The 19,753-nt window shown below is 46.7% G+C and overlaps 1 protein-coding gene across 2 annotated transcripts in view; it reads left to right on the top strand.

Annotated features, from left to right (window-relative positions):
* The first annotated feature begins 2,734 nt into the window (after window positions 1-2,734).
* The window catches only part of ATG9B (autophagy related 9B), a 282,068-nt gene continuing 265,049 nt past the window's right edge, over window positions 2,735-19,753 (top strand). The window contains exon 1 of one of the 2 annotated variants that reach the window (XM_078662776.1): window positions 2,735-3,128. The gene's annotated coding sequence lies outside the window, so the exon portion shown is untranslated. The remainder of the gene's footprint in view (window positions 3,129-19,753) is intronic. The other variant, XM_078662774.1, reaches the window with a different exon arrangement.

Raw genomic sequence — 19,753 nt, 5'->3', positions numbered from 1 at the left:
GCTTGGCGCCCTCTTTAAGGCATATTTTGTGTGTGAACTTCGTGAGTTTCCCTATGGTGCCGCCAAAGACGGCTGGAAAGTCTGCCTTCCATGTGTTGTTCTCGTATGTTTGTGAGTGGTCTGTCATAAGTACCTGCGTCGTGCCGCCTGGGTTTAGTTGCATCCCTAACGCTCCTTGGTTGACCCACCCCAACACCGAGTACCCTTTCTCAACTACGTACAGCTTGCCATCAGCGGTTCGGCCTTTGAACTCAAACTGTAGGGGGCGGAACCCTACCATAGGAATCAGTTCCCCTGTGAAGGTGACTGGGTGGATGTCTGTGGGGAGCAGGTGAGTGCCTATGATGTGTGCGAAATCTCGGTCCCAGATATTGCCTTGGATGATGGTGTATGGGGAACCCGAGCCTGCCACCATGGATACCTGTACCCCCCCAATGGATAATACACATGAAGGTTTTTTTGTTCTGGAACAGTCTATGCCCAAAATCTGGTCATCAATGCACAGAACATAGTCCTCTTCTTCCTCGCCCACCCCCTCTTCTGTGTCAGAGTCCTGCATCACACATTTCACAGAGGTTTTGCGGGGCTTGCGTCTACACACTTTCTCGAAATGTCCCATCACCCCACAATACAAACATTTGGCTCTGAAGGCAGGGCAGCGTCTGTCATTGGCTGCATGTGCCCGGCTGCCACACCTGTAGCAGCTATTCTTGCCATCCCCAGGGGTCCTTTGGGGTGCGGATGTCTTGGGTGTGACTTTCTTATACTGCCTTGTGCCGACTGTGGACGGCGGCTTGTGCTCTTGGGAGGTTGGGTCTGTTACTTTGCACACCGTGGCTTTACATGCGCTGTCTTTTTTTTGCTGCTTCTGCACAACGTTTGGAGAGTTCTGCCTTCTTGACCAAGGCTACTATCTCTTTGAGGGGGGCATCGGCACTAACCCATAGCTTATCCTGTATGGACGTATTCACAGTGTGCATGATTATTTGATCACGTATGAAGTCATTGTGAAGCACACCGAATTTGCATGTGATCGCCAACCTCTTAATTCCCACTCCATAATCATCAACCGACTCCCCTGCGGTCTGTTTCTGTTGAAAGAAGTTAAAACGGTCTATGGCAGTGCATACTACCGGTTGGTAATGGCTGTCCAAGTCTTCTAACGTGTGTTGGAACACATCGTCATCATCGGGGGTCTAGTCTTCTTTACAATGTTCAGGTACACTCTGAGGCCTTCTGGATCTAAATTGTGCAACATGATTTGTTTTCTGCATTTACTCAGGAAAACTTCTTCACCTTCGCCTTCCAGCGCCGATAAATAGTTTAGAAAGTATCCTTTCCAATCCTCCCATTTCATGACCGGCTCCCTAGGTTTGGGCAGAAAGGTAACCGGGTTCGTAAGAGAGAATGTTTGCGCACACATATTGGCCGGCCTTTGCGATGGAGAGCCTTCTGTCGTGTGCGGGGGCTTCCTGGTGCGACCTGGTCGTGCTGATGAGCAGGCTCTGCCTGGGACGTGAGGTCTCCACCCACGTGGTCTTGGCTTTGGTGCGCCAGGGTCAGGTGCCGGAGGCGGGTCTGGGACAGCTATAATGTGCTGGAGTGTGGGGGGCTCCTCAGGTAGCAGTGGCTGGGTCAATTGCGACATCCAGGCGTCATTGGAGGGTTGCTATGGGGCTGGTGGCAGAGGGGAGGCTATGAGCCGGTGGATGCTTGGCCCTATGTCCACCCAGGCTGCTGGCAGTGTTGGCTACCCTGGGGAGTGACTGGCTCAGCCAATGCAGCCCTGCGTGATCCCCTTGCAAGTCCTGCAACCTGGTCAATGTTGGGCACTGCCCCACTCACTGCTGTGCTGGTTGCCTTGGCTGCTCCAGTGGAGTGGCTGATGCTGGTTCTGTGCTGGCTCTCTGGGTGGTGCCAGCCGCCTCAGTGTCCTGCAGCGTGAGCACGTGCATGCGCGCGGTGCCGGGACTGCTAGAAGCTTCCCCCAGCCTCGTCGCCAATTTGTGATGAGGCGATGGGGTATAAAGATGACGCGGACACTGAGGAATCAATGATCATGAATCATTTATTGCCCGGATAGCGCCGAGAACAACCGCACTCTCTATCACTCGCGGTCTTCTGACATGGCCGCCAGTGCTCCCAGCATTCCCCGTCACAACACGTGATGGGAACACTAGAGCGCTACACCACACAGCACAATATCCTTGGTGCAACAACATCAACTGTTGCATGTCTAAACACTTATAAGGTCCCAAAGGCGAGACCTATTGGCTATGCCAATGCTTGTTTTTAACTTTGTTAACAGCAGACCCATTCGCAAAGCAAACAGTTCCCAAGGGCGAGACCTATTTGCTTTGAAATGCTTGTTTCATTTATGTCACAGCCCTCGTTTCCCTCTCCATTTCCTTCTCTTTACGTTCAGTTTATTTCCCTGACTCCTTGCACTCGAAGTCTTCGTTTACTTTGCACATTTATTTTACATGTATGAATTTATTAACCTGGCTTGAGGAGGGTAGGTGCATGATTGAAGTCAACGCTGAGGGCAACGTAAAGCGTTTCCAGCGTAAACACAATTACAACATCCTGGTTGAAGGACCCGAATAGGAAAGTCAAAGGCTTCGATAGCAGCGGTAACTCTGCTCGGAGCGCAGCTGCTTCTGTCTGCTTCTGCTTAAGCTTACCACTCCTTAGGTGGGCGGGCCTACAGAAACCCCGTCCGAGCTGTCCAATAGGGCAGAGGCCTGAAGATAGCTGAAGACTAGGAGGTGCACGTTTTCCTGGGATACCAAAATATTACCCAACAGTGGAAACCCAGACCTCTCCACTGAGCAACCCCGGGATCTGTAGTAAACAGAGAAGAGAGAGCCGCAGGAGGGGGCAGCAGAGCACACACAGACTTTAGGTGACATGACAAACCGGGTCCCCCAGGACCAAACATATTACCCCGCTAACACAGTTGAGCCCAGAAGATCCGCCGCGACCCCGGAAGTCAAAGAAGCCTGCGCTCCGAGTTCCATAAGGCTGAAACCGGAGGATCCTGAACAATTGAACTCTCGGTAGCACCAGCAACAAAGCCATCTACGCACACAATCCGTCAGGCCACAGCTAGGGGTCTGACGTTGAAGGTGAGTCGGGGTCCTCGGTAGCAGAGATGAGACGCTTTTTGCTGCTGGTGAGCGGAGCGGCATGAGTGCACAGCAAGAGACAAAGGGCTGCGAATGGCAGAGGCCAATTGTTGTCGGCAAGGGGCATTTGTTTACAACGGATACGTGGGTACCGATAGGTTGGGGGTGCTCGCTTATTTGGAATCAGTAGTGTGTGCTTATTTACCACGAATAGGCAGGCAATACGGCAAATGACAAGGGTGGTAAGGCGGTTCTTGTTTACAAGTTGTGGGCAGGGGTGGTACTAGTTTACCATTGGGTGGCTGTCAGACGGGGCACCGGAAGGCGTAAGCGATGTGCTAGGGGAGTGCCAGAAATGACATAACAAAACGTATTTTCTTCTAATGGGGTTCCGCTTCACAGTGGCGGCGCTACCCAATCCCCTCAAATAGAATTTTACTGGTTACAATGGACAAATCTTGGTCACCGAACACCCTGCACTTCTCGTGTGGACAGCTGGCGACAATGTATTTGCATAGACAGGCATAAACTCTTAGTCGGTACACGGTTCTTCCTATTTGTTCATTTACTTATCTTTTTGTCCCCTGTCTCTTCTTGACAGCCTACGTGTCCTTTCTGTCGGACAAGCAGTTTCTGTCTCACTGCTGTCTTAAGAGCCTGTCTTTATCTCACCGCCTTACCTCTGGCTACTTATAACCATTGGACTGATGTTTACATATAGTATTTCTGCCTCTGAACCTGCCCTCATCCACTTGGCCAGTTCTGTTTGGCCATAGTTCACCCCATGGGTCAATGCTGAATATTGTGCCGATCTCACCTATGCCAATTATGGTGTCTGTCTTTACACAACCACATGGTTTAAATCTGCCACACCTGAACCCTGCTGCCTTGAAATGTATGTCTAATTTTCCCACCATTGGACCAACACTTCCTGTAGTATCTTGTTGTCACCGCATTTGACTACTTCCGAAAGTATTCCTTCCATACTTAGAACCGTCACTATTAAAATAGGTGTGTTTCATTCTATAATGTTTTAAATGATAACTCACAAATATTTATAAAATTGTGTTGTAATGGGTATATTTAAGTAGGAAGAATTGTGGTAGTCCTATAGAATACAAACTTTTCCATCATTTGCATCAAGAATTTTAGATTCTATTAAGGACAGGGAGGCGATGATAATGAGTAGTAAAGATTGAGACGCATGAACAGCAGCCCATGAAAAAACAGTAAAAAAAAAAAACCCACATTAAACACTACATATCCCACCAGGCTTTGAACCACATCTCTTACATTAACCAATCTAAGCAGTCCATAGTCTTACAAAATAGCGAGGCACCATCTTACTGCCTCTTTCTTTGCAACAAGCAGTCTTTTCCTTAGTGCAATTCAAAACAGGATACAGTTCCAGCTCTCAACGGAGAGCAATTCCAAATAACAGGTCTCTGCAGAGACAACTTTATCCATAAACAGCGTAGAACTTGTAGCCAGAAGAAATTCCATATTCAGTTATGTTTGGAATCCGTTCCTGAAATCAGAAACGAGTTTGAAAACCATAGTACTAAAGAAGTTTCAAATTCTAGGGAGGGAAGAAAAACATGTTGCAATACAACATATGACATCATGACAGTTGTAATACAACTCTTAGCTGCCCCAGCGGGTAGGATAATCCTCGCTTCAGTGTCTAAAATTCTTGTTGCGAATGCTGGAAACTGTATTCTATGGCAGGACCGGAGGCTCAGATTATGCAGGTTCAAATCTGACAAACAACCACAGAAGAAACATGCACAATTGGTTTATAATAAAACATTTTAAACATTGAATCGGATGACCAGTCCGCTGCCTTAAGAATATCTTCTAATCTGGATCCCATAAAAAAAGCCTTAGAGGCCATAGCGCCTCTCGCAGAATGAGCGCCATACACAGATGCATCCGTACCAGCCTCAGCCATATCCAATCAGACCCAACAAGCCAAGGTGGCCGCCAATACTGAGCGGAGAGGCTTCTGCATTGAGTATAGCAAAGGTCCTAAAGGATCAGTTCTGTGAGCTAAAGTACGTTCGTCATAACTTTTTAAACATTTTATCACACATTTATCATTATGAGGAAAGGCAGGATAATCAACAGAACGAGACGTTGTTTAAGTTCTTCTTGATATAATGAATGATACAACCTGGGGAAAGAATACCCTCCCTGCTAGTTCAAAGGCATGTACATCAGAAGCTCCACAACAAGAAATGAGACATAAGAGCATGGTAAGCTTAGCTGATATTTCCTTTAATGATACATCTTTATTGTCAGGCCAAGATTCCAATAATGAGAGAACATCAGACACATCCTATATCGTATTGTCTCTGGGTCTCGGTGGACAAGTGACCCTTATACCTTTCATTAACTTAAATATCATCGGATGGATCCCAACCAGCTTTCAATCTATGTGGTCATGTCCAGCAGACAACGCGGATCTAAAATTGTTAACAGATCTGTAGCATAATCCTGATTCCGCACATTCTGACAAAAAGTTTAAAATTTCTTTCAAATCTTATCCCATGGGATCCACCTGCCGTTGAAGGCACCAACCCATACAGCGTTTCCGTGCCGCAGAATATCTTTAACGGGTGGGAGGAACCCAAGCATGTTGTATAAACTCGACAGCCGTCGATGAAAGGCCTTCAATTAGTTCATGTCTCCCGAGAGCATCCAAACCATGAGTATCAGTTGATCTTGAAGGACCAATGGATGTGGGGAGCCCACTGGGGCCAGGAGTAATTGTGGAAGTTGAATGGGCAGATCCACTGACAACTCCAAGAGAGTTGGAAACCCCAATTGTACCTTCCACAGAGGTGTGACTAACACCAATGATGCTGACTGACGACTGACCTGAGCCGCGACTCTGGGGATCAATGCAAAGGGATGAAAAGCGTAATTCCTCTGAGGTCCCACTGATGAAGAAAAGCATCCTTTCCCATTGGAAAGGAATTGATACCTGAAGAATGGGCGTCATTAGCGTTGGCGGCCCTGGTCGGGATGAGAAGCCGGTCAGTGGGAGCCTGAGAGCCGCGAGCCGGGAGAGTTGGTATCAACCCACTCCCAATAGTGGGTTGCCCCGTGAACCCGAGATATTGCCGAGCCGGAGAGAGCCCATGTTGCCCGGTTCCTCTTGGGTGAGACGCCCAGCCATGTTGATAGTCCCGTCCGGGATCCAGCGGGTGGCTCCCGGCGAGCTGCGGGGAGCATGTCCGGCCTTTTGGTGACTCTCCTTTCTGCAGCAAGCGCCGACTGTCGAGATCCAGCCGTGGGGCCTGCTGACTCCGGTGGTCGGACGAGACGCTGAAGTGGAGGGGCAGAGGAGGAGAACGAGATGGCTGAAATGGCGGATGGCGCCTCGGGGTGCGCCCCTCCCGGGGACAGAGAAACTGCTGAACTTGAGACCCCCGGAGTTTGGCAATGTGGGGAAACGCTTACGCGTGGCCACGTATTGGCTGCACTGACAACCCTGCGGACTGCCCTGCTCCGGGGAGCCTGGGACTTGGAAGGAAGGATCGCCGCCATTGCTGACCCGCCATTTTGTAGCGGACTGGGTTGCCTTCGAGTTGGTGCCGATGCGTCTCCCTCTGCTACAATGTTATATTCCCCGGATGCGTTTACAGACTTGGAGGCGCGAATAGATTTGGTTTCTGAGCTTGCTGTTGCTAGACCTGTTGCGCGAGTGGTTGTCTCACCGGGTCCTTTTTCTGTCCACCGAGTGGAGAAGCTACATCGATCCATGGTATATGAGGCCCGGCCTGTGCTGCGGTGTTTCCCACATCCTGTGCTTTCCGTTCCGTGCTTGGCGGACCTGTCTTTGGACTTGAGACTGTTGGTGGTCTGGGTATTGTTGCATTCCGACATCCGGCATGCATCGTCAGTTGTCTCTCGGTGGCTGCGACCATGTTGGGCGGCTGCGCTACCTGGTCTGATTGGAACGATTGGACCTTTTGTACCGAATTGTATCCCGTCTGCAGGACTATTCATCATTGATACTATTGACAGAAGCGGCCAGGGGTGACCTTGTTTGGGATTTGGAGGGACTTCTTGCTGGTTAATGGTGATGCAAGGGCACGTCTAGTGGGGCTGTAATTGATTGCGTTTTCTGTGCTTGTTGATACTTCTACTTTTATACTGCTTCTGTTTATACGATTCCAGTATGCGGGGTGGGAGGGAATGGGTAATCGAATCGCCGGCTCTTCTCCTCAATTTTTTCTTCTTTTCTCTTTCTTTCTATATTTCGGGTCTCTCATTTAGGGCGACAGGCACGCTGCTGGGGGGGTAGGCCGTAGCCTTTTGCAGGGGTGCAGGGTGGGGAGTTGGGGGATGGGTTTGTTTTCTGCTCCTTTTTTGTTTCTATGGCCCTTTGCCCTTTTCCTTCTTTGATGTCGTCGTCTTCATGTCTCCCATAGTACGTTCCCTTTCAGGGTGGGGCTCGCATACCGTGCTTGGTACGGGACTATTGCATTTCTCCTGACTTTGGTACTCTTCTCCTTTCCCATTCAATCTATGTTCATCATCGGAGTGATAATGTGTTTTAGCTGACTGTGTTGGGAGCGGGAATGACAATGCGATGTCGATTTTCGATTTAATTTTTGGTTATTTAAAAATGAACCGTTTCAAATCCTTGGTATCACGTATTATCTTGATTCTCTGCTGTATCCTGGATGTGGCTTTGTTTTTAAGTGCCGGTTTGATGTGATGCTCCTTACTTAATTTCTGCTCGATTTAATTAGCGGCCGGCCACACTGGTTGTAGGCCCGTGTTTGTAATTTCATGCTAATTGAAATAAAGGTTCTTAAAAAAAAAAAAAAAAAAAAAAAAAAAAGAATGGGCGTCATTGTGTCTGAAACCTCGATTGATCCCTTTGTTGTAATGGCAGCGGGAAGCCCGAGATCTGCTGGGGTAGAATCCGGCCTGATCTGGTTCTTGGGTATAGCCTCTGCGTCTGGGGACAAAGCCACGTTGAGGACTTTGTTGGTTGTAGCGGCCGGTCGAGCATCCTCTGCCACTACCGGCCCTACCAGAGAGGGGATGGATACTCTTTTGAGGGAGGACTGAGATTTGTCAAGGGATGTGAAGGTGTTTACGAATGTTGCGATATCCTTCACAAACCGCTCGCCAAAGAGTTGACCTTCCGCTAGTGGGCCCGGCTCGGCTGAGGCCAGTTCTTCCAGCTGCGGGTCAATCCTCAAAAGGACGACTTGTGTCTCTTGGAAGAAAGTGCGCAGTTCGCATTGCCAAGAAGGCACATTGCTCTTTGAATCCATCCAGCTAGGGCTTCTGGGCGGATGGCTACACCCGTTTCCTGTGCTTGCAGAGCCAATTCCAGTATCTTTGCCAGTGGACCAGAGACATCGAGTAACCTATCTTGGCAGGCTCTCAGAGCTATATCTGTACCTTTCTTGGGATCTTTCCGGTATTTCTTGGGAAAGGTTTGCATAGAGGTATCTAGTTCTGGATTCAGTGCTATTTTGTTCGGAAGGTCTGGACGGGGCATTCTGATTTAAGTCTGGATCTAACTTCCTTGTCGAAGCTCTTACGCAGATTAGTCTGCATATAATCCACCACCGCCGGGGCTGGGAACCATTCTGAAGATCTAGGACGGACTATACTAGAAGGGTCAAAAGTGAAGGGCGATGGAGTAACAGGGGAAAGAGAGTATTTGCGTTTCTTGGTGCGCTTGCGTGGGCGTGATTCCTGTGAGGAGTCTGTATCGGTTTCTGTATCGGTCTGGGGTGGGATTAGAGGGCAAAGGCGGTGGCGAAGGGGCAGCGGATCCATTGTGTTGTGATCTTTGGCTTTTTGTGTAACCTTGGTGTAAATTTTGACATGGGGCCAGGAGGGACCTTGGGGCTCAGAGGGTGGGGGGGGGGGGAAGGAGTAGAGGAGGGATTAACAGGTGGGATACTCTGGCTAGTACCTACCAATTAGTCAAGGCAGAGTGAGATAGGCAGGAGGGCGAAGGATAGAGCCTTGTCCAATTTTTTTATCTAAAGTTTTATCAATGAGGGTCTCCGTATTTTCATCATTGTAATAGTCTTCATCTTCTGCAGGTGCATATGCAGCTAATTCTTGTTCGTAGACTTCACAGTCCGACATCTTAATGAATATAAAATATTCCTCTCAAAATTCCCCAATGGAAAGCCAATTCTACAACCCTGATCAGCTCAGGAAAGAGGGCGTCAGAAGAGAGGAAAAGGCTGGAGCAGTGATGCTAGAAGGTATCAAAAACACTGTAGTAATAGGACTTGCGAAAGCCCTTCTTGCCTCATTAGCCAGTGAAGAGTTAAAAAAAATGAAGGCTGTTAATACAGCAGAATTTATATTATAGACCTGACTGCGGAAAAAAATTGCCCAGAAAAAAGCTGATCAATAAGGCCTGGTACCGGCACAAGACTGCAAAGGCTTCACTCCCTCAATTATACAAGCCCGGGCAAAGGCATCATCCAGTGTGTGTCGGGAGTCTGCAATTGCATGCACTGACATGTGCAGGCTCCTGAGAGGAACGCGCAACCAGCCCAATTGGGCTCTCTACGCGACCTCACTTCCAGGAAGGGGCCACTCCCTAGCAGTAGCACGAGGAGCGTGAACCGCAGTGGCACGGCCGCCTGGGCAAAACAAATAAATTCACCTAATTTACGGGCATAAAAACACAGATACTACGCAAATAATGAACAGCGCAACACTCGCTGATAAAGTCAGGAGACTAAAGCTTTCACACGCGAGCACGCGAGGAGCGAACGCTGCATTGCTATGAAAACAGTCGCTATGAATCATTAACCATGAAAATGCAAGAAACATTTATGACAACCAGAATGATGTGCAAAATAACGAGGCACTTTTCTTGACTGCGGAGAAGCAAAGAAATGGGCAGTAAGCTGGTGCCTCGCTATTTTGTAAGACTATCGACTGCTCTGATTAGTTAATGAAAGGGGTATGGTTCAAAGCCTCATGGGACATGTAGTGTTTAATGTATTTTTTTTCAGTTTTTTCGTTGGCTGCTGTTAATGAGTAGTGAAGATTGTGAAGCATAATCTGAGCCTTCCGTCCTGCCATAGAATTGTAGATCTGGATGGTGAACAGCTATGGTGAACCTGGAAATGCCTTCTATTGCCTGGTGGGACTGTCTCTGCTACTTGTAAACCCACCACGCTGTATTTACGACCACATCTAAGTATTGAAGTCTAGGGGCTTGTTAGATTCTTCATTTGCACCTTGGGCACTTCGTTAACCTAAGTTTCAAAAGTTGCAGCATTCTGTGTAAAAATTCCATTGTGGTGGTAGCCACGGTGTGCAACCTTTACACTGAGAGGAACGCAAGTTCAGCAAGTGGTTTTAAAAGTTGCTGCATCCTGCATGAAAAGCTCAGCGTTTTACGTCGTGGTATGCATTCAAAGCACAACGTGAAGAGCCCGGTGCTGGAGGTCGCACAAAATGGTAGAACGTTTCAGCTGGCAAGGAGTTCTGCACGTTGTCACGGCAGTGCAGAATGCTAGAGCATTAGGCTACCTCACGTCGTCTCGCTGTGTCTCCATTTTATTGTCAGGCATATGGAAACGCAAATTAATTTCTGCCAAACAAGTTGCGAGAACAAAATAATTTAAGGAGGTCCGGCTTAAGTGGTCTCCACATTTTCTTATATTGTTTTGTAGTGCATCTAACTACTCTTTTGAGGTCTCGCCTAGGCAGCACGCATGCGCTGCTCTAGGAGATGACCTTTTTGGATTGGTCTGCCCTTTTCAAGCACTCGTGCTTGTGCTGACATCCACCTTACGGGAGCGAGCAGCGGCCCGCACTGTGCCTGCTGCATTCCATAAATTCTTTGTTATGTACGAGCGCGCACCACTCGCGGGTTTTGTTTATAAATTCCTTTTAGCGCGTGCGCACACCACTCCCAGGCTTGTTCTCTCTCCTGCATCAGGGCCTCCATTTCGCTCCTTCAGTGCAGTGCAGGAGCCTATCAACTACGAGAGCCCAGGCAGGTCTTTCAAAGCCGGTAGTCTCGCCTCTATAGCCTTCACCTTTCTCTGAGCTTCCGAGTGGGTTGCTTCTCTTGTGGTCTCTGTGCAGGCCGCGTTCCTGTTGGTCCGCCGCTCTCCATACTGTTGCTCCTCGCTAGGTTGGGAGGCCCTCCAGCGGTTTTGGATGGGCACAGCGGGGGTCTCTAATGGCAGCCGAAATTTCACACTGCAGTGCTGGGTCCCCAGTAAGTCCGCCATAGACAGCGGCCTGGCCGGATATCGCTGTAGCTCTCGACCGTTCTCTCAGGAGCACCACTTTCTGTCAGCTCAGGGGGTGCCGGCCACCTAGCCCCCAGGTGTCGCCCTCCTTTCCGGTTCACTCGTCCCCAGGTCCGCTCTTCACTTCAGCGTCTGCCCATTTGTGTGCCTCAACATGAGCGGCTCTTCACTCTGCCTCACATCGCCTCAGGTCTGGCATCAAGTCTCCGCCTTCCGCCACAGGGATAATAGCGCTCCCCAGCACCTCTGCGTACTTCGTGGAGCCACTATATTTCAGGATGTCACACAATGGGGGATTTCCAGGCGGGTCCTCTGCAATTTGCGACCTGCTCCATTGGCGTTTAGCCACGCCCCCTCTCCCCCTGTTGGTGCATGGTTCTTCCTGTTGTCTGGTGGCCAACAGCCAGGCAAAGAGCCTCTTTTGCGCTTTGCATGCCTGCTGATATTGTGGACCAGTGACAGGCGAGCACTGGGTCTGCAGAGGGTGCTGGGATATAAATTACACGCATCTTGAGTGCCAAGCAGGCATGATGTGGACTGGAGTCTGCTGGCCATGGAGCAAACTGTGGGCAACCAGAGCCTTAGCAGACTACACTGGGAATGGGATGCTGGAAACAATCCGTTCATCGTTGCCTCAGTGAAAAGGTCTCCAGTGGTTCATGAATTTGGTCAGTCTACTGTATTCTTGGCGCTTGTAAGGAATTGATCTTCAAGCCCAGATTTCATCACCCAGATCTCCCTCCACCTTCTTATCTCTCTAATCTCATACAATGCGTAGACACGTTCAAGAGTCACTGACAATAGAGGCTTCAGTTGAGCACAATATTTAATTGGTAAGTTTCTAATGTACTTCAAAGCTGGCTCATTAAACCTAGTTTAGGGATGGTTTTAAGTTTTAACATAGTTCCATGGTGCATTAATCACTCCCAGATAAATCTTGGGTAATTCATCTCAGAGTGACTAATACCCGAAACCTATTGCTTGCATTGTTAAAAAAACAACAAAAAAAACAACCTTTGGGCTATTTGAACTTTTTATGGGATTATGCCCACAGGGCACCCTCCTTCATTACTTTAACATTATCTTTTAAAGTTGGCCCCATTTTATTTTAATAATTAATAATAATATTAGTTTATTTTTAGATTTTAGCTAGAATTGCTTCTATCCATGTATTCTTTGCCTCACTCCTCACTATTTTTCGTTAACAATGTTGTTGTATTTTCGCATTTAAAATCCTGAGATTTTTGTATCTCCATGCAGTTGACTTGAACAAAATGCTACTTGTTAATAGTTGATCTAACTCTCTAGAATACTTAAACTTCAAAAACAAATGGCCCTTCTTAATGAAATCGCAACAATTGTTCACAAACAAAGGAAGAAAATGAATGACCTAGTCAAGAAAAATGCAATAACGTAATATCCAACTTTCAAAGCTTACGATGGAGAAAATCAATTTTCGTCAAAATATACACATACATAGTAATGCCTTCGGAGCCGGTTCTGCCAACTATATTGCATTAGATTTACATCGGGTGGGAGTGTGTTGTAACATCCGGAGAGAAGCTATCTGGGGTTGGGATGCATTGTATACACTTACTATTTTTATGCTGGACTGCTGTGGTGTACTTAATTGTCTTTGTTTTGCCGAGTGTCTAATAAAAAGATATTATAAAAAAATATATATATATATATTTATAATACACATAGAAAACAACCGGTCATTTCGTCTTTTATAGTTCACTAACAGTACTGCACCTGAAGACATGGCTAGTACGATGTCCATGGGCGTCCTGAAAGTTGACAACCAAGCGCCTTCGTATTTATTTTGCTTCGGTTTTATGTACGCTGTGGGACAAGAGAGAACATTGATTTCCATCTGAGTTCAACCTTCTGGTGAAATACTAATTGCAATCTTGCAAAAATGTTATTATACACAGGGAAGCTCTCTTTAAAGTATCTAGGATACATTATCTAGGATGAGATTAAGAAATAAAAAAGAAATGGACAGGCAATGTTCTATGTTGCATATACGAACAAGCATTTGCAATGCAATAGGTCTTGCATTTACGTCAGTTTGAGCTATTGACATTGCAAATAACAATACTTTTTTTCTTGTTTTTTAATACATAAATAAAAGGCATTGACGCAGCTAATAACATAATTCAAGGAAGGACACAAATTAGTCGCATGTGGATTGGATCAGAACATCAACTGTGGGGTCCTATAATTCCTGTGGATATGTACAGATATTAGATAAGGGGTTACGTCTAAATATTTGTGTTGTCTCTCTTTTTATGCTGGTCATAAATTGGAATATATTGGAATATTTAAAAGTATGTGTGAAAGATTAAGGGACATATCTCCTAGGAGATACTGTTGTGTTTTTTTTTTTTTTTAAAGTGTTACAAGGTCTACTTGTTTTTAACCTTTGTTGTATAATGGAATGAAGGTGCTATTGAATTTTTTTTAATAAACAGGAAATGATCATTTATTTAATACAAGTTCTATAGTGTATATGTTTGTTTGACTATTGTGTCTAGACCAAGTTTGAGTTAAGGGAATCAATTCTTGCCTTGGTAGCAGTACCCTATTTCCCTTGATTTTTATTAAGTTGTCCCTCTCTTTTTTCTGACTTGTCATTTACAATGCCAATACCTTAAACTTGCGTAACTGCGAGACCTATTGCATTGCAAATGCTTGTTTAATTTTGTGTGTGAGGTGTGTGTGGGGCATCATAAATCAGCTTTATTGTATCTGTCTAACTGAGTTTCTCGTGCCTATAAGACTTTATTGTATAGTGTAAACTGAGCAGTATGTGTACCACAAAGCACCCCCATTTGGAAATTCAGTGCTGCATTTAAACTCGCCCAGGGAATTTCTATCTTCACTGGGGGAACCAATTATACAGTGTGTCGTATAGAAAGAGTACTTTTTAAATTACATTGCCTACTTAGAGTACTGTAGTGGATCTTTTCACCTGAAAGAAAAAAAAAGAATGTTAATGTATTGTTGAGGTCTAGAGGGCTTGCGAATCTATAACCAACTACAAAGGCATGAAAGATCTGACGATTTGGTTGTGTTTAAAGTAGCACCATTGGATTTAGATGAGCATTTTTCACCAACTGTATGCATATCTATAATGAGACATGCTTTTTTCAAAGGAAACAGGAAGACTGTGTGTACGCTTGTGTGTTGACTTGAGGGATCTAAATAACCATCATTGTGGACCAATATCCATTGCTGCGCATTGATGAAATATTGTCATTAACTACAAATGCTAAATGTATTTCAACATTGGATCTGCTGTATATCAGCAGATAGTCTTGAATCCTGAGTGTAATCATCTTACAGCCTTTTGCCCGCTATTTACTTGTTACCAATTCCGACGCATGGCGTTCGTTTTAGCAGTGTTCTCTCAAAGGCTCATGACACAGCTTTCTGGGAGAATTCATGAGAGGACATTTTTCCAAGATGATATTTTGATCATGGGGAAAACCAGGAATCACATGATCAAATTCTAAGAAAAGTGTTCAGACTCTGAAAGAAAGGTTTAACTGCAGAAATTAGTAAATGTAGAGGTGGCTGCTTTTCCATGGAATGATATATGCGTGGCCGGGATATTTAGCAGTAACAAAATCAAAGGGTTACAAAAATAAGAGTGGATGAAAACGCAGGAGGAGGAAGATGTTTGTAAAATGTCAAAGACAACATTGAAAATGGTTGGGGGAAGTATGTTAAACCATAACTTCTTGGGGCGATAAGGTGTACTGGGAAGTCAGGTATGAGTTAGGAGTTGAAGGCATGTTTGTAGTGAAAGGTGACCAGGAAATTCGGCTGTACAAAATGAGGAGTAAAATTATTTCGCTTTGTCATGAGGGGCATGCTGGTATAGCGCGCGCCAAACGGAATGTCAAAGCTTTGTATTGGTGGCCTAAAATTAACATTGGATTGGAAGATTTGTTAGGTCTTGCATGGAGTGTGAGGGTGCGGACAAGTCCCAGAAAATGTTCAGTTCCCCCATTGAGTTCCCTAGGTTGTCCATTCCTACCATGGGAAGATGTGGTACTGGATATCATGGGACCAGTTTCAGCATCACAAAATGGATGCTGCTACCACAGACACGAGTCTGACCTCCTGCTGCTGGACGAAACTCTCGCAGGGGAGGCCTGGACAACAGATTTCCTGTCCAGGGAGGTGCCAGCACCTCCCCAGACAGGCTTTAGTGGGGAAACGTCGTTTACAACGCGGTCGTTCCATCGCGATGCCATTACATTGCGGTTTTTAGAACGGAATTCGTTACAACGACTTGCGCTGGATGGCGCTCTAGGACAAGGAATAGTATAATTTACTATCCAACACCTTCCCTACTGTATGTAGACTGGAGTTGGAATAGTAAATTATACTACTCCTAAGTCCAGCGCCCTCCAACGCAAGTCGTTGTAACGACTTGCGTTGTAATAACCGCGATGTAATGACATGCGATGTATTCGCATGCGTTGTGATGTCATACAACCCTTTAGTGTATTGGGGCAGGGTGGGTTGCATTCAGTGAATGCTTTTCAGACACTGCCTGGGGCAAACAAGGTGCTCCATGCATTTCCTAGTTCAAACCGGTTGCTGGGGCACTCAGCCCCAGCTCTGGCGGGAACTGGGCAAAGGGGAAGGGGTGTAACCACCACCTCCCCAGGTCCTCCCATAGGTGGGGCCAAAGAGTTAGTCCATCGCCTAAACTTAGTATAAGTATAGGAACCCAGTCCCTAGGACTTTAGATTACCCTGGATGAAACTCTGAAGACGAAGTCTTGGACCTTCGACATTCCATATCGACTGGAAGACAGAAGAAATCTCCCTTGGGGTCAAGGAGTGACCCCCCTGTTCAAACAGGCACCAAAGAAGCATCTTGCCGGTCTGCATTTTCGAGGCTTCCGATGGATCCCGAAGAATCTGCGACACAGGACACGAACTTCCAGACATCTCCGAGGCTGACATGAGTCCCCAGCAAAGCTGAGACCTGTAGCTATCACGAGAGACGTGGGACCGGAACTCCTGGACATCCTGCAAGTTTGGAGGGTGCACCTACTTCCCGAAGTTGTGCATTGGGCTATTTGTTGCCACTTCCCGAGCACCTTTTGCACCAAAGCTGAGAGGCCTACACTCCACGAGTGTTCTGTGGGCCCCGTTTTCTTCACCGCAGCTCGAGGCTCCTTCGCGATCTCTAGTTCGTTGGCTAGTGGGTCCCCACGAAGGACAATCATTTGTTTCTTGGGCTTTCCTGGTTGCTCCAGACGTGCTCTGACTCCCCTCCAAAGGGTGAGTCCCTCAGACCTTGCTAGTCTGCAGCAAAGCCAATCTTGTCATCTTGCGTGGGGTGCTGTTGCCAAGGCTTGTTGGGTCCAATCCGGATTCCGACACTGCAGCACTCGACATCCTTCGTGGGACAGCTCGAATCCAGCTCCTGGTCATCGTCAAAGCCTCCTGGTTCTCGTGGCTGAAGAGTCCAGCTTCACCTACCTCACCTTAAAGCACCTGACATCGGCTGGCATCTTCCTGTCGCCATCCTGGTCTCTGTCCCCTCTGCTTTCAGGTTCTTCCGATCTCTGATCCACCCTTGGATCCACCCGGACACTTTTCCTCTGGACGCCTGCAGCACTTCTTCGCAGCTCTCCATTGGAATCGACGACGAAACTCGACACGAAAAGACACCTATGCACACGGCTTCCCTGGGTGAGGTAACACGAGTACTCCGGTGCTCCCGTGGGTCTTGACTCTCGAAGTGTCCTAGTCTCAAGGGGTTTCACTGCAGTCCACTCTGAAGTGTCCTTAATCTTTAAAATTGTAACTTGCTTTTCCTCCATTGAAGTCAATGGTGATTCGCGGCTGTGTTTAGACACTGCACGCGTCCCCCGTGGGTCTCCTGCATCCCTACCATGGGTTGTTCCTGGTTGCCCCAGCGGTTCTACAGACCCTAGGCCTCACTTCTATCCCTCACATGGTTCTTATACCACTATTTTAGTATGTGGTTTGTGAGGCCCCTAGGGCAAAACGTATACTGTGCTATTTATTGTGTGCTATTTAAAGTTCTTGTATTGTACTTTTGCCTCTAGCCTCATAAAGAGACTAGAGGGGTTGTGTTTAGAATAAATACATATATATTTGATATATAACTTGTGTGGTGTACTTTCATGTGATCATTTAAGAGATTATAGACTGGTAAAACAAGCTGCTTTACATTCCTACAAGAATTAGCTTGAAGGCTGCTCTCCACAGCTACCACTAGGATAGCTTTCTATAAAGGTTGTCTTAAACCTACCATCAATAAGGGTCGTTTTGGACTGGTGCAAGGTGCCCACTAGAATAGTGGACATCATATGCCAGGCTAACTTCTCGCTGGAAAGATTTGGAAACAGAATTGAAGAAGATGGTGTAGACTTAGAGTGACGCCCCCTGACTGTTGGTATAATGAGAGGTTGAGTACCGACTTCTAAGGCTAATCCTTGTTGGATGGATAGAGGTAAGCAAGTTGTGTCGGATGTAGAGTAAGTTAGGAAGTGCATTTTGACATCCCAGCAAAAGAATAGGAGGTACTTTGACACTTAACATGGAGAACGTGACGTGAAGTCCGTAGTAGGACAATGGGTACGTGTAAAGTCTATTGGGAAAGTTGCAAAGGGAAAAAGCAGGCTCAGTATTCCTAAGCAAATTATGAAGGTTGATGAACAATACTGTAGAGTTAAACGATGGCAGTATTTCTCACATGAGCCGCTTGGCATTTGTCAAGGACATTTTTAACAACAGGGTGAGGTGTGCTGATCAGGATAATGACCAAGGTGACAAATAATGGTGGATAACTATTGACTTTACGAGTGGGAAGGAAACTGTGAATCAAGAGTTACAAAATTGTAATGATTCAGGAGTAAGGAGAGTGGACAGTCCGAGTGATAGTCGAAGTGACGCTGAAACGAGGAGTGAAGTTCACGTGGATGATGGTGATTTTAATGACATTCTGAATGCTCAATTTGATGGTGTGAGAACTAGTACTTTTGGTAGACACATAGTAAAATCAAAGAAGCTTTAGGACTATATATGTAAAACATAGGATCACACTTTTTGTACTGTTATCTTTTATTATTGGATAACATGGTGTGACCATAATCTATTGTATTATGGTCCTGAAATGCTTTTTGTTTTGTTTTTATTAAAGGGAAGGAATGTGTAGTAATGGGTACACTTAAATAGGTAGAATTGTGGTAGTCCTATAGAATGTAGAATTAGAATTGTTAGGATGTAATAGGTATTTAAGGTATTTATGTCCTTTTGACGAATGTTGAGGGCAGATGATGCTGTGCTTGTACTCCTACCTGTTGACCAAGCTGTCAGAGGTTTGTGAGAAAATTAGGTTCTGTTGCAGTACTCCCCCCACCCCCCACGTTTTTTGCCGACCTTTGATGCAACTCTAACTGTAGAGTACTGGGTTCCTGCCGTATAGGGTCCCAGCAGTACCAGTGTCCGTTTCCCTAAAAACATATTCACAATTGGCACTTCTACCCCCTGTAAGTCCCTAGTATTTGGTATCCTGGGTACTAAACAGCTCCTTGTAATAAATCCTCACTGATGCCAGTGTGAGATTTCTTTAAACCATGCCTACCGACCCTGGTGTGGTCACTGGCTGGCTTTAGGCGGCCTGCCACACACAGACATGTTTTTGGACCGCTGTGCAGAGAACCTCTGCTCTCTGGGACCAGAAACAAAGCACATTCTGGACGGAGGTGTCACACCCTCTCCCCCAGGATGGGCACAGTGCTAGAAGGGGAAGCTTCAAAGGCCTGCCACCTTTGTAATGCGACCCCCAGCCTCTGCTGCTAGCAGCAGATGATAGCTCCCGGTTTCCTCATCCGCTTTGGGTGGGAAAACTGGCGCGAACACTTAGTAAGACTAGGAGGTGTGCCCACCTTTGCCAACTCCACCCCTCAGGTGGAAGAGGCGGAGTGTAGCACACTTTTTTGTCCTCTCCATCTTGAAGATGAAGGGACTCCTCCAATCAGGACTAGGACTATGTCCTCTCCCGTAGGAGGGTGGCATAACACAGGGTGTGGTCAGCCCAGGTGAGATGCCCATTGGCCCTACATGTTACTCCCTTAAAACTTCCCCTAAATCTAGTATTTGAGGCTCCCCAGACCTTGAAGCTGGTTACCAGTGATCCTAAGATGAAGGATGAGAAAGACGCTGTGCAGCGAAGCCTGAAGATGACTACTGACTTGAACCCAGCCCTACTGACCTGTCTCCAGTTTCAAAGACCCTGTGAAAGATGGCATCTGTCCAGCAGCCAGCGACTTCCAGAAACTAAAGAAAGACTGCC

This window comes from Lissotriton helveticus, chromosome 10 (genome assembly GCF_964261635.1).
Source record: "Lissotriton helveticus chromosome 10, aLisHel1.1, whole genome shotgun sequence".
In the NCBI taxonomy this organism is placed as follows: domain Eukaryota; kingdom Metazoa; phylum Chordata; class Amphibia; order Caudata; family Salamandridae; genus Lissotriton; species Lissotriton helveticus.
This window is presented reverse-complemented; position numbering and strand designations above follow the sequence as displayed.